The sequence below is a fragment of the Polypterus senegalus genome, chromosome 4 (assembly GCF_016835505.1).
Source record: "Polypterus senegalus isolate Bchr_013 chromosome 4, ASM1683550v1, whole genome shotgun sequence".
Classification (NCBI taxonomy): Eukaryota; Metazoa; Chordata; class Cladistia; order Polypteriformes; family Polypteridae; genus Polypterus; species Polypterus senegalus.
In genome coordinates, this window is record NC_053157.1 from 18,891,266 (window position 1) to 18,906,324 (window position 15,059).

The following is a 15,059-nucleotide window of genomic DNA, read 5'->3' on the forward strand; positions in this document are numbered from 1 at the left end:
GGTCACGGGGGTCTGCTGAAGCCAATCTCAGCTAACACAGGGTGCAAGGGTGGAAACAAACCCCGGGCAGAGTGCCAGCCCCCTGCAGGGCACACACCCTCGGGACAATTTAGGATCACCAATACACCTAACCTGCATGTCTTTGGACTATAGGAGGAAACCCACGCAGACACGGGGAGAACATGCAAACTCCACGCAGGGAGGACCCGGGAAGTGAACTCAGGTCTCCTTACTGCGAGGTAGCAGCGCTACCCACTGAGCCACCGTGCTGCCCTCATATTTTTGGTAAAATTTTTAAATTAAAGCTAAAAGTCTACACTTTAACCGCATAATGGTTGTTTTATTCCAGATCCATTGTTGTGATGTACAGAGCCAAAATTATGAAACCTGTGTCACTTATGGACTTGACAGTATTGGTCTGTGTGTCTCTATTTCTCAGCCTGGTTTATCTTCAGTCATGAACTATAAGATGCCCCATTGAAAGATCGGTGCAAGGGATGTGGTTTGATTTGGGGCGTCACAATAATGTTCACTTTCCTGGCCGCAGTAGTTTGCAGACAATATGAATGGATGGGCATCCTGACTCAATTGGTTACTCTTCCATTTCTATTTAGGGATTCCCATGTAATGAAAGGACAAAGAAAGACTGCCTTCCAGGGCCTTGGTTTCCCCATTGTGACGTCCCCTAGTGAGGGCTGGGTGGTCATGTGGCCTTGAAACCCCTGCAGATTTTGTATTTTTTTCTCCAGCCCTGTTTTTTTTTTTTTCAGTCCTCCTGGCCATCAGACCTTACTTTATTCTTTGTTACTTACTATTGCCTAATCTTATTTTTATATTTTTTCCTTTTTCTTTCATCATCTTGTAAAGCACTTTCAGCTACATCATATGTATGAAAACGTGCTATAGAAATAAATGTTGTTGTTGTTGTCCCTCTGGCATGGCTTCCATTTGGACAACTTTGGAAATTGAATGTTTCCTCCTCTGGCTGTCATTGGCAGTCAAATGATCCTGAGATGTGATCCCATTTTTACTTGAATATCCAATTTGTTGACAGTTGCCAATAGCAAGTGATGTTTTTTTTTCCTTCTGTCTTCCATGTCAACATCACCTTAGCTGCTGTTGCTGGTAAAAGTTGAGCAATCTTAAAAAGAAAAGCTCCTGTCAAGCACCCTAACTATAAGCCCAATCTCAAGAGAAATCTGTTCTTCAAGTGAAGGCAACCTGCTCGATAAATGAATGACAGACATTTAAATCCATTCCTTATCCAAACTACAGGGTCACCTGGAGCCAATCCCAGCCAGCACAGGAACAAACCCCGGGCAGGGCGCCAGCCCACAGCAGACACACACCCACACACCAATCACAATTTAGGATCTCCAATGCACCTAACCTGCACGTCTTTGGACTGTGAGAGGAAACCCACGCAGAGAACATGCAAACTCCACGCAGGGAGGACCAGGGAAGTGAACCCGGGTCTCCTAACTGCGAGACTGCAGTGCTACCACTGCGCCACCGTGCCGCCCATAATCATTTCTCTGCAAGCTATTTGTTTAAGTTTCCGGACCTGTGAGGAAATGGTGCTACCTGGTGAGCTGTCATGTCACTCAACAGTAAACGTGCTGTCACAAATTCCATTTCAACTCTCTGCTTCTCATCCTTCTTTCCATCAACCCTCCTCTATGCACTTTATATTATTTGTAAGGAATGTGTGAGGACTGATGGATGAATGGATGGATAACAAGAACTTTGGGGTGTCACTTACAATGTTAGGAATGGAGCAGTGTAGACTGTTAAATTAAAACACATACGCTCAAAACCTGCAAGAATTTTCATGGCCACCTCATGTACTGATTAAAGTAAAAGCAGGGTTAGACGTTTGGGATGCTGAGGTTGAAGTATTCTTAACCATAAAGTGGTTATTCTTTCTGCTTCTTCTTTGCATATATTAACTAAGCTGTTTTGGTATATACAGTGGTGTGAAAACTATTTGCCCCTTCCTGATTTCTTATTTTTTGCATGTTTGTCACACAAAATGTTTCTGATCATCAAACACATTTAACCATTAGTCAAATATAACACAAGTAAACACAAAATGCAGTTTTTAAATGATGTTTTTTATTATTTAGGGAGAAAAAATCCAAACCTACATGGCCCTGTGTGAAAAGTAATTGCCCCTTGTTAAAAATCACCTAACTGTGGTGTATCACACCTGAGTTCAATTTCCGTAGCCACCCCCAGGCCTGATTACTGCCACACCTGTTTCAATCAAGAAATCAATTAAATAGGAGCTGCCTGACACAGAGAAGTAGACCAAAAGCACCTCAAAAGCTAGACATCATGCTAAGATCCAAAGAAATTCAGGAACCAATGAGAACAGAAGTAATTGAGATCTATCAGTCTGGTAAAGGTTATAAAGCCGTTTCTAAAGCTTTGGGACTCCAGCTAACCACAGTGAGAGTCATTATCCACAAATGGCAAAAACATGGAACAGTGGTGAACCTTCCCAGGAGTGGCCGGCCGACCAAAATTACCCCAAGAGCGCAGAGACGACTCATCTGAGAGGTCACAAAAGACCCCAGGACAACGTCTAAAGAACTGCAGACCTCACTTGCCTCAATTAAGGTCAGTGTTGACGACTCCACCATAAGAAAGAGACTGGGCAAAAACGGCCTGCATGGCAGATTACCAAGGCGCAAACTACTGTTAAGCAAAAAGAACATTAGGGCTCGTCTCAGTTTTGCTAAGAAACATCTCAATGATTGCCAAGACTTTTAGGAAAATACCTTGTGGACTGATGAGACAAAAGTTGAACTTTTTGGAAGGCAAATGTCCCATTACATCTGGCGTAAAAGGAACACAGCATTTCAGAAAAGAACATCATACCAACAGTAAAATATGGTGGTGGTAGTGTGATGGTCTGGGGTTGTTTTGCTGCTTCAGGACCTGGAAGGCTTGCTGTGATAGATGGAACCATGAATTCTACTGTCTACCAAAAATCCTGAAGGAGAATGTCCGGCCATCTGTTCGTCAACTCAAGCTGAAGCGATCTTGGGTGCTGAAACAGGACAATGACCCAAAACACACCAGCAAATCCACCTCTGAATGGCTGAAGAAAAACAAAATGAAGACTTTGGAGTGGCCTACTCAAAGTCCTGACCTGAATCCAATTGAGATGCTATGGCATGACCTTAAAAAGGCAGTTCATGCTAGAAAACCCTCAAATAAAGCTGAATTACAACAATTCTGCAAAGATGAGTGGGCCAAAATTCCTCCAGAGCGCTGTAAAAGACTCATTGCAAGTTATCGCAAACGCTTGATTGCAGTTATTGCTGCTAAGGGTGGCCCAACCAGTTATTAGGTTCAGGGGGCAATTACTTTTTCACACGGGGCCATGTAGGTTTGGATTTTTTTTTCTCCCTAAATAATAAAAACCATCATTTAAAAACTGCATTTTGTGTTTACTTGTGTTATATTTGACTAATGGTTAAATGTGTTTGATGATCAGAAACATTTTGTGTGACAAACATGCAAAAGAATAAGAAATCAGGAAGGGGCAAATAGTTTTTCACACCACTGTACATACAGTACTTTGGGCTTTTAAATGGAAGTGTGTGATACACAAACAAGTTGAATTGAACTGAAATATACTGCTCAAAAAATGAAGGGCACACTTTTTAATCCGAGTATAGCATCAAGTCAATGAAACTTGTGGGCTGTTGATCTGGTCAGTTGAGTAGCAGAGAGGGGGTTGTTAATCAGTTTCAGCTGCTTTGGTGTTAATGAAATTAACAAAAGAGGGGCAACAATGAGAGACCCCCAAAACAGGAATGGTTTAACAGGTGGAGGCCACTGACATTTTTCCCTCCTCATCTGTTTTTTCACTAGTTTTGCATTTGGCTACGGTCAGTGTCACTACTGGTAGCATGAGGCCATACCTGAACACTACAGAGGTTGGTTTCATAGGTGGTCCAACTTCTCCAGAATGGCAGGCACATCAATACATGCCATTGCTAGAAGGTTTGCTGTGTCTCCCAGCACAGTCACAAGGGCATGGAGGAGACTCCAGGAGACAGGCAGTTCCTCTAGGAGAGCTGGACACGTCCCCTTGTAGAAGGTCCTTAACCCATCAGCAGGACTGACCGGTATCTGCTCCTTTGGGCAAAGAGGAACAGGATGAGCACTGCCAGAGCCTACAAAATGACCTCCAGCAGGCAGGCCACTAGTATGAATATCTCTGACGAAACAATCAGAAACAGATTTCATGAGGGTGGCCTGAGGGCTCAACGTCCTCTAGTGGGTCCTGTGCTCATTGCCTGGTACAGTGGAGCTCGATTGGCATTTGCCATATAATACCAGAATCGATAGGCCCACCACTGGCGCCCTGTGCTGTTCACAGATGAGAGCAGGTTCACCCTGAGCACATGTGACAGACGTGAAAGGGTCTGGAGAAGCCGTCGAGAACGTTATGCTGTTTGTAACATCATTCAGCATGATGGGTCTGGTGGTGGGTCAGTGATGGTTTGAGGAGGCATATAAATTGAAGGGACACACAGACTTCTACAGGCTAGACAATGGCACCTTGTCTGCCATTAGGTATCAGGATGAAATCCTTGGACCCATTGTCAGACCCTATGTTGGTGCAGTGAGTCCTTGGTTCCTCCTGGTGCATGACAATGCCCAGCCTCATGTAGCGAGACTATGCAGGCAGTTCCTGGAGGATGAAGGAATTGATCCCATTGACTGGCCCCCACGCTCACTCGCCTGACCTCAATCCAATAGAACACCTATGTTTCAGTCCATCTGATGCACAAACTACCATTTTTGAGTTGCTGTAATGAAATTTCATCAAAATGGACTCGCCTGCCTGCCATATAATTTTTTCACTGTGGTTTTTGGGGTGTCTTTAAATTCAGCCCTCTGTGGGTTGATAATTTTCAGTTCCATCAAACGATGTGCCATCCTTACGTTCCTAACACATTACCATATCAGTCCATATCAGTAGAGATATCCAGCAGAATTTTTTTTCCCATTGAGATCTGATGTGTTTTCAAAGTGTTCCTTTAATGTTTTTTGAGCAGTTTATAATTTTATGTAATGGCATAAGAAAGTATTTAATGAACGATATATAAAGCATACTCCCCACACATTTGGCAAAATGTCTCAGAGACTTTATATTTTTCTGAAAACAAGGCTAGTTGAAGATTTAAAAAAAAACCAATTAGTATGGTATAGTTCATACAATACTATCATCTAAATTCCACTGTTTATTCTTTCTCGTTCTTCTTCACTTAGTCACTGTCTGTGATGTGCTTGATGCTCAGCAGATGCCACTGCTCTTCATTTTCTTTCTGCCATTATGGTGGTTATCACTTGGTTTCACAGGGCCGTAAACACTCAACCGTAGGTCACTTTGCCGTCCCGTATGGCCACCTATATTTGTACAATTAGGATTACTTCTTGCTTATTTCTGTGTTTCAGCATCTTGTCCTCTTATTCTTTCTTATTCTTTGTCACTTCTGCAATGTGCTTGATGCTGAGCAGACAGCACTGCTCTTTTGCTTTTTGCCATTACAGTAATTATCACTTGGTTTCCCACTTGATTATGAATTCTGAAGACATATGTACCAATCCCTGGGGGATTATCAATAGATAGACTTGCAGAAACTATTCTTTTATTACAAAGTGAATTTAGTAGGTGTGTCCATCACTATTGGCGACCATTACATTAATCGCAATCATCCATATAGTGGAAATTTAGAAATTCTTCAACGAATGTTCTCAGTCTTTATTCCACTTTCATTTTTCAGCCCTCCCACTTGAGTCTGGAGAGCTTTATTGATTGACATGAAGTATAGCAAATCACAAGTTACACTGTGACCATACAATACCAACGGAACACCCCGCCAAAAATCAGAACATTTCTAGAATGTACAAAAGTGGTGCCAACAAAGAAATCGAAAAGTAAAAGATGATCTCTAGGTTGTGTATTGTTGGCTCGGTAGCCCATGAATGATTTTTCATCCATTCCCTAATTTTCTGCACCAACATAATGAAACTTTAGGGTTGCAAGGAGCTTGTTCTGATCCTAGCAGCTTTTTCTACCAGAGCAGTACCCATCCTTAGACAGGGTGGATGTCCTTCACACACCCATACACTCTCCTATCCTATCTAGCAGCTTATTTACTCAGAGATAGTCATTGGCTAGAAAATAATGCAAAACGTCTGAATCGCACAAAGGAAGCAACATTGGTATCTACAGACTTGGACAGTGAACAGTTCAGAGGTGACTGCTTGTATCTCTTCACGTTGATGAACCCATTTGGCACAACCTCTGGGGGAATGTCCAAGTAATGTGTTAACAACTGGATCACAAAATGGTGGAACTTTAGTAACCAAAGTGTCATCATTAGAATGTTATAAAAATTAAGTTGAGAACAGAAAATTCAGCACAACAAGCTTATCCTTCCTATTCATGTTGATTGTCCAAAGTAACGTTATTTTGAGATTTGAAGGTCCAGGTTCTCTGCACTACACTATTTGGTAATTGACTCCATGTGTTTATGGTTTCTTTGCATGAAGAAGAACTTTCTAACATTTGAGTGAAATCGGCCCTTAACAAGTTTCCACGTCCATGTTCTTGTGGCAGAACTTGAAACCCTTAAGATTCACTGTACTAATCCCTTAATTTTAAATACTTCATGTCATGTCTGCTCCTAATCTTTGTTTGCTTAAACTGAAAAGGTTCAGCTCCTTCAGCTCACACTTCTCAGTCGCCATGTAGCCTATATTTTAAGTTAGACCAACGGCATCATACATGCCAAATTTTGTGAAAATCGGTTGCCAGCAGGAACATAAAATAAAGGGTCCGTTCACATGCAAATCTGCTAATGTGGTCTACCTAATTGTGTGCATAAGGTGCCCCAACACTGGACTGTATGTATGGGAAACTGGTCAAACACTGCGCCAGCGAATGAACTCACATAGATATCATATCAATCAGAACAGTGTTGATCTTCCAGTGGCAGCACACTTTAACAGTAATGGCCACAGCATAAAGGATCTGAGGGTCACTGTGCTTATGGGTAATTTCAAGACCCAACAGGAGTGGAGAGAATAGGAATACAAACTTATGCTTAAATTCATCCATCCATTATCCAACCCGCTATATCCTAACTACAGGGCCATGGGGATCTGCTGGAGCCAATCCCAGCCAATACAGGGCATAAGGCAAGGAACAAATCCCAGGCAGGGCACCAGCCCACCGTAGGACACACACACACACCCCAAGCACACACTAGGGACAATTTAGAATTGGCAATGCACCTAAAATGCATGTCTTTGGACTGTGGGAGGAAACCCATGGAGACACGGGGAGAACATGCAAACCCCACGCAGGGAAGACCCAGGAAACGAACCCAGGTCTCCTTACTGCAGCAGCGCTACCCACTGCACCACCATGATGCCCTGCTTAAATTCAATACTCTACCAAATGGTCTGAATAGGGACGAGAGTTTTATGACCAGATATGTGGACTAACAGACTGAGTGGCCAGCTGACTACATCAGAGGCCTATCTTGCAGACAATGCTCTTCAAAGAAAACCTTACAGGACTTTCTCTAGTGATGGTTATCTTATCTCAACATTTTATTAGTTCATTGTTCTCTTCTTTCAGAGTTAATTCATCTAAGGTGTATTTTGCTAACATTTGAACAAAAAGGTTTTAAGATGAAAGAAAAAAATCACTTTGTCGTCCCAATATAAGCTAGAGTATTTTGCAATTTCTGTATTACACCTTGTCTGATGAAGGGGCCTTAGCTGCCTCAAAAGCTTGCATTTGTAATCTATTTAGTTAGCCAATAAAAGGTGTAATTTCACCCGACTTTCTCCTGTATCAATCTATGGCTAACACGGTACAACACTCTACTGCTATGAACAAACAAGGAGACAGACATTCAGATTACAATTTTATTTATCTAGATTTAATGTGGTCGGCATGGTGGTGTAGCAGTAGCACTGCTATATTGCAGTCATCTGACCAGAGTGTTCCCTGCGTGGAGTTGGCACGTTATCCCCTTATCTGCAAAGGTTTCCTCTGTGCCCTCCATTTTTCTTCCTAAAGACATGCAGGTTAGATGAATTGGCATTGGCCCGGCCTTGTGCGGATGTTCACCATATGATGGACTGGCACTCTGTCCAGGGATTGTTCCTGCATTGAACCCGATGCATGCTGGGATAGGCTGGGACAGGCTACAGCTTCCCTTCGACTCTGCCCTGGATAAACAGATGAATTAAATGGATGGATGGTGTGAAATAATGTGAAATAATCTGTTTTACCTGCATTTTATCACTCTTTAATTTAATATTGTTTTTTATCAGTATGCTGCTGCTGGAGTATGTGAATTTCCCCTTGGGATTAATAAAGTATCTATCTATCTATCTATCTATCTATCTATCTATCTATCTATCTATCTATCTATCTAAATAAAAGAATGGACACACAATGAAGGTTTGGGGCAGCCGCCCGTATACTTTCCCTGGTTGCAAAAGGGCTGAAGTTAGAGTGGTTGTGCATAGGTTCAAGTCCAAAGTAGAACTGCCTTGGTAGGGATCATGGCGAGTTTATAAGGTGACTCAAAGCAAGTGATGTCATAGGAGCACAGGACGTCCTTGGGGTCGGGACAGGAAGTGACATCCTCTGGGCTGGGACAGGCAGAAGTTCCCGTGTCTGGTCTGCACTGATGTTGAACTAAAATTTCAACTCCCAGCAGTCCCTGCTAAGGGTGCAGAGGATGTTGGGTACAAAGTGGCCGGCGCGACATTTAGAAGGGGGCTAGTGATACCAAAAAGAGGAGAGAAGTATTTTGTGTTTCGTGTCTAAAGTTCCTGTCTGTCTACCTTTCGTCGTGATACCTGTGCTTTCTCATTTTTGTCCTGGATTATTTCTGGGTCAGGTCTGAATTGTCTGCTGTCTGCCTGTTACGTGAGGACTGTATGTGGATTTATGGCCATCCTGTGAAGAAAGGAGCGCCCCTGAACCCATCCACCTGATTTCACCATCTCAGGAACTAACGGTAGGACTATCTTTACATTCTCCTTCAACGTGCGGATCTCTGGACTATTTACCTTCATCTTTACATTACATCAGTTGCCGTTTTTTCATGGACTTTACTGTGTGTGGTTATTGTTGTGGTTTGTTTTTGCGTTGATTGTACATCGCCTTAAGGGGAACTGGGGTGGGATCGTTGCTTTCATTTATTATTAATACAATCTTTATTTTCTGTTTTATTTCTGGTGGCTTTTTGTCTCTGTTTGTGAGGGTGTGAGGGTCGGGCCAAGGCTGGGTGCCTCCCTGGAATCTCCACTAAAAAATAACTAAATCACCATCAAATCGACGGTGTGAATCTTAGCGCCACCGGACCGCTACAAAGAGAAAAGAGAGAGATTCCGTGCAACCCAGCCTAGCATGGAAATGGCGTTTTTATGGCCCCTTTGTTTGACTACCAAACGCACGTGTGTGACAGTGGATAGAGTTAAACCGTCATTTTGACTTCTAAACCTGCTTTGTTGATTACTCAGCAGCCCGTGCTTATTCCTATGACACGCCAAGCTAAACACATGCCAAGTCACTTTAGACACACCGGGTAAGCTAACATGCACACCTTTGGGCCGTACAAGGAAAGCATATGGACTCAGGAGGAACACGCAGACTACTTGTAAGAAAATTTAATAAGGACTTTTCTTTCCGCCATATTGGTTTATCTACAGAATGTTTGCTTGTTTATTGTTTCAGTTGTTTTTTTACGTTACGTCTCATATCGCCAATCATCTGACTGTGACTCCTGCACTCGGCTTTCTGTTAGCTAAAGAGGTCCCCGACACCGACATCTTTTACACTAATCACAGACAATAAGCAGGTCAGGAACAGAGCAGTGAGTGAGCAGCGTTAAACACTCCACCATTCCCTTATGATCAGTCTTGACAATGACCTGAAGCATTCACTCAAGGGCATTGCTGGAGCGGCTTCAGGGCAAGTCTCTGACTGTCCTTGAATGGCCCAGCCAAAACCCAGACTTATACCCCTGTGATAAAGGCGCTATATTGCTCCTGACATGGGCACAGACTGACCCAGAGACACGTGTAAAAATACAACACAGATTTTATTTTCTTCAGCTGGAGGGCATGTCTTCCCTGTAATCCCTGAAGCCACAACACAGTCCCACAAGCACTTGATGATAAGCACAAAACACACAGAAGCACTCTCTTCTCAAACCACCACTCCTCCCTGGCAACCTCATCATCTTGGTGGTGGATGCTGGCCCTTTTTATTACCCACTTCTGGGCGGGGCTGTAGAGGTGTCGAGGTTGGCTCCACGATCTATGGAACCGCCCCCGGGTGACCACCCCAGATCCTCACAGGGCTGGGGAGAACTCCAACTCCCATGAAACCCTGTGGGAAACTGAGGCACCATCATGAACCAGGGAGACTGCCACCAAGCATCCCGGGGGAGGTACAGAGGAGCGCATAGCTGCTCCCCCGGAACATAAGTAGAAGGGGCATCCCGGCCGGGCATGGGACCCGGCTGCCCACCACACCCCATAGAGAGGCCCTCAGATGGCAGTTTACAGTCACGTCCCATCTAATCATAAGGAACTTGAGAGGATCTGCCAGGAATTATGGGCTAAAAAAAATAATGCACAAATCCAGGTGTGCAAAGTGTGCAGAGACTTAACCCAAGAAGGCTTGAAGCTGGAATTACTGCAAAAAAGGGCTTCTATTAAGGCCCTGAATACTTACATGAAGGAGAGACTTCAGCTTTTGATTATTAACATAAATTTTGTGTTTACTTGTGTTATATTTGACTAATGGTTAAATGTGTTTGATGATCAGAAACATTTTGTGTGACAAACATGCAAAAGAATAAGAAATCAGGAAGGGGGCAAATAGTTTTTCACACCACTCTATCTATCTATCTATCTATCTATCTATCTATCTATCTATCTATCATATATAGTGCCTTTCAGTATCTATCTATCTATCTATCTATCTATCTATCTATCTATCTATCTATTTCTGAAGATATGTTTTCATTTTGCCATCAGGGATTATTGAGAGCCGATTGGGTAAAATGACCAGTTTATCCATTTAAATTTAAATCTAAAACAAAATGAAGTGTGTGGAGAGTGAAGGGGTGGGGATACTTTCTGAATCCACTGTATAAGTTTATGTCACTATAAGAAGTGAACAGTTAAAATACAGAGATACAGGGTCACAGGAACCTCCTATGAACTCTCAATTCTTCTTAAGCTACTGAAGGGATAAAATGTTTTCTATTGCTGTAATTATTGTGACATACTGTAGTGTGTATGGTGGTAACAACTCTTGTAAATCAATACCTTTAGTTGTTAATGTTAAGTGTCTTAAATTAAAGCAGGATTACATTATTTTTTCAAAAAGAAGATATTAATTATTTAATATAATTATTAATATAATTAATAATTATTAATTATTGTGGCTTGGTGTGTGGGTGTGTTTGTGTGTGTCCTGCAGTGGGTTGGCACCCTGCCCGGGATTGGTTCCTGCCTTGTGCCCTGTGTTGGCTGGGATTGGCTCCAGCAGACCCCCGTGACCCTGTATTCGGATTCAGCGGGTTAGAAAATGGTTGGATGGATAATTATTGTGAATTTCCCCTTGGGATTAATAAAGTATCTATCTATCTATCTATTAACAAAAAAATTGAAATTAATTCAAGTGCTTCAGCATCGATGGTCTGTTGACAATTTTTAAGACAACATCAATAAAACGTCAGCCTGAATTTGGATCTTACATTTTTATTTTGCACCTTCACAGATAACAGATGCCATCAATATCTCCCCTGCTGCCAACTGCTGATTAAGTCACTTGCATGATCCTAAATATGCACCTTAGAGGGCTGCCTTGAACTTTCAGCAATTTTGAATTTTGTTCATTTTCTGGTTTCTTTGTTATTTTCATTAAAATCCACTCACTGAACAAATTATTAGGAATACCTCTATGCCTGCATATCAATGGAATTATCTAATCAGCCAATCATGTGGCAGCAGCACAATGCATAAAATCATGCAGATATGGGTCAGGAGCTTCAGGTGATGTTCACATCAAACACCAGAATGGGGAAAAATTTGGATCTCACAGACCGCCGTGACCCTGTGTTAGGATATAGCGGGTTGGATAATGGATGGTTGGATGGATGAATCTGACCGTTACATGACTGTTGGTGCCAAACGGGCTGATTTGAGTATTAACAGAATTGCTGATCGTCTGGGATTTTCATGCACAACAGTCTCTAGAGTTTGCTCACAATGTTGTGAAAAACAAAAAGGAGGAGAATGGCCAGACTGATAAGTCTGATAGGAGAGTTTGGGTCATGGCTGTCCATTGATCCGACGATGACACTGTCCATCCATTGATCTTTCTCTGACACTCCTCCTTCTGTGTGTGCCCTGGTGGGAGTGCAGCCCATTTCAGGGAAGGCAGACGGGCCTTGTTCAGAAAGCAGACGTCACTTGAGACGGCCTTCCCTTCACCCAAACACTAACCATAAGGTCAATAAAATAGGTCCCTGATGTTAAGTCACTATTTTAGGGCTAAAATGATAACAGAAATGTGAAACCTACTTATATACTGTGATAAGAAATAAATTAATCTAAACTGCAAATAAGAGTTGGGAAATTGCCCCGTATAATATCTGCTATTTTCGGTCAAAACGTGTTGAAAAAAGCCAAATAGTTGACAGTATTGGATTGATCGTTTAAATACAAAATAGCTACAGGATATGAGCTGGCAGGAAATGATGGTAAATCCAGAAGTGACGTTAACGGGCACCGGAAGTGAAGTTATCTTGAATTGCCGGAAGTATCGTCATCAGCGAGAGACCGGAAGTGATGTCATCTTACATGGCCGGAAGTGACATCATCTCAATGTGCCGGGAAGTGACATCATCCGCGAGGACCTGGAAGTGACATCATCACAATGTGCCAGGACGTGACATCATCCACGAGGGACCGGAAGTGACGTCTTCACAATGTGCCGGGAAGTGACATCATCACAGAAGGAGTGGATTGTATGGAGCCATTTTCAGATATCAGAAGTGTTTTTGGTGAGTGGGTGTTATTATTATTTTTCTTCTTGTGTTCTGTAGAGACAGAGAGAGAGACATCAGAACCCCAATTCAACCCCCCTGTCTGATATTATATTACTCACCTCAGGGCTTGTTGACTGCCTCGTAAGCGTACATGTGTGACAATACCTAATCTTAATTATTGTGAAACAACCAAGTGGAATCCACTTTCTGAACAAGAGCCAAGGCAGACACAATAGGCAGCAGAACTGCCCCCCTAGGTGCAGGAGGTTGGCATCGATAGAGATGTCTTTCTGCTCTCTTCTCCTGTTTTTGAAGGGTCCATATTGTATTAAGTGATGGACCCCTTTGATAGTGGTTTGCTCTGTGGTTTCTCCTTATTTTATATACTCGAGTTTTTATGAGTCTTACCAGATATGAGTACTGCCATCTGTGCCGTGCTCGTCTCAGACCAAAATAGCAGCTTTTTACACCTGTTTTAATCATTCACGGCTTCTGCAGATCTCCATATATCACCAAATAGGGCAGGGGTCCCCAGATCCAGTCCTGGAGGGCCCCAGTGGCTACAGATTTTCATTCTGTAACACTTCTCTTAATTAATGACCTGTTTTTGCTGCTAATTAACTCCTATTGAATTGATTTTAATTAATTTTCAGATTGTTGCTTTTTCCTTAATTAGCAGCCAAACAATAATGAGATACAAAATAAGCCAAAGCATGACCAGCAAACTGTGACCATCATACAGTATCTAAAAAATAAAGTAAGATGAATGTCTCAGGAATGTTGATCTGCTCAGGTCCCCAAATATTTGAACGGCGTGCTTAGAAAAGAGAAAATCAACAATTTCAGACATGTCTGCTATTGTACAATGAGAGCAGCAACAAGTCATGGAATTTAAGAGCGGGTTTAATTAACAAAAAGAATCTGTACCTGTTTAAGCAACTGGTTGGATTGAAATTGGTTGGAGTTTGAGGCCCTGACTTAGTTAATCTTCTGTTGGCTCACTCACTTCACATTTCATTTCTGTTTAAGGAAACAAATGAATAAATTCAGAGGAACAGTGAAGAAATTCAGGGGAGCAAATCTTCAAAAACAAGTAAATTACAATTAAAGGAAAAGAAGTTAATTAGCAGCAAAAACAGGTCACCAATTAAGAAAATGGTTAGAATGAAAACCTGCAGGACTGGAGTTTGGGACCCCTGAACTAGTTCGATTAGCCTGCCTGAGTGGTCTTTCACATGTTTCCGTCCTTCTTCCTGGCCAGTTTCACCCTGTCAGTTGGTGTGTGTGATTTCAACACAGAGTACACTGGCACACTTCATACAACTTTATTTTTTGTATTTTCATTTCTGTGAATCCCACGTATTTTCTTTCCAGGCTCCACTTAAAAATTGGTTAATTGTTTTGTGAACATTTATCAGAACAGATTGAACATAAAAATAAATTTGCCATACACAGTAGTTACTGTTTATCAACTTCCTACCCTGACAAGATCAACTTCTTCTCTCAAAACCGAGTGTCGCTGATGTCAATGGTTTTAAAAATAATAAACATTTTCAATCTTATTATTTAAATTGCTGATGGACATAAACAGATATGTGGTTATCCTTTCAGCCGTTGCCTTTTTGGGATTTTGCCACATCTTTCGTTTTGTCATCTTTTTTAGAGCAGCTTATCTTTTAGGAGCAAGTGAAGATACCTTTCATTTTTACGCTTTCCACATTTTTACTTGTCTGATTTTCTGTAATCTTTTTACAGATCAACACAGTGACTTGGAATGGATTTGGTATTTGGTGTATTACAATGGTTTCCAGTGTTTAATATTGCCTCCGTTTACAGAGGAATACGTTCGGGTTCACTTACTTGTCGACATCCCTATTAAAACTGCACCACAGCCTCCATCCATCACATCTCTTCATGCTAGATTTGCAATTTAAATTT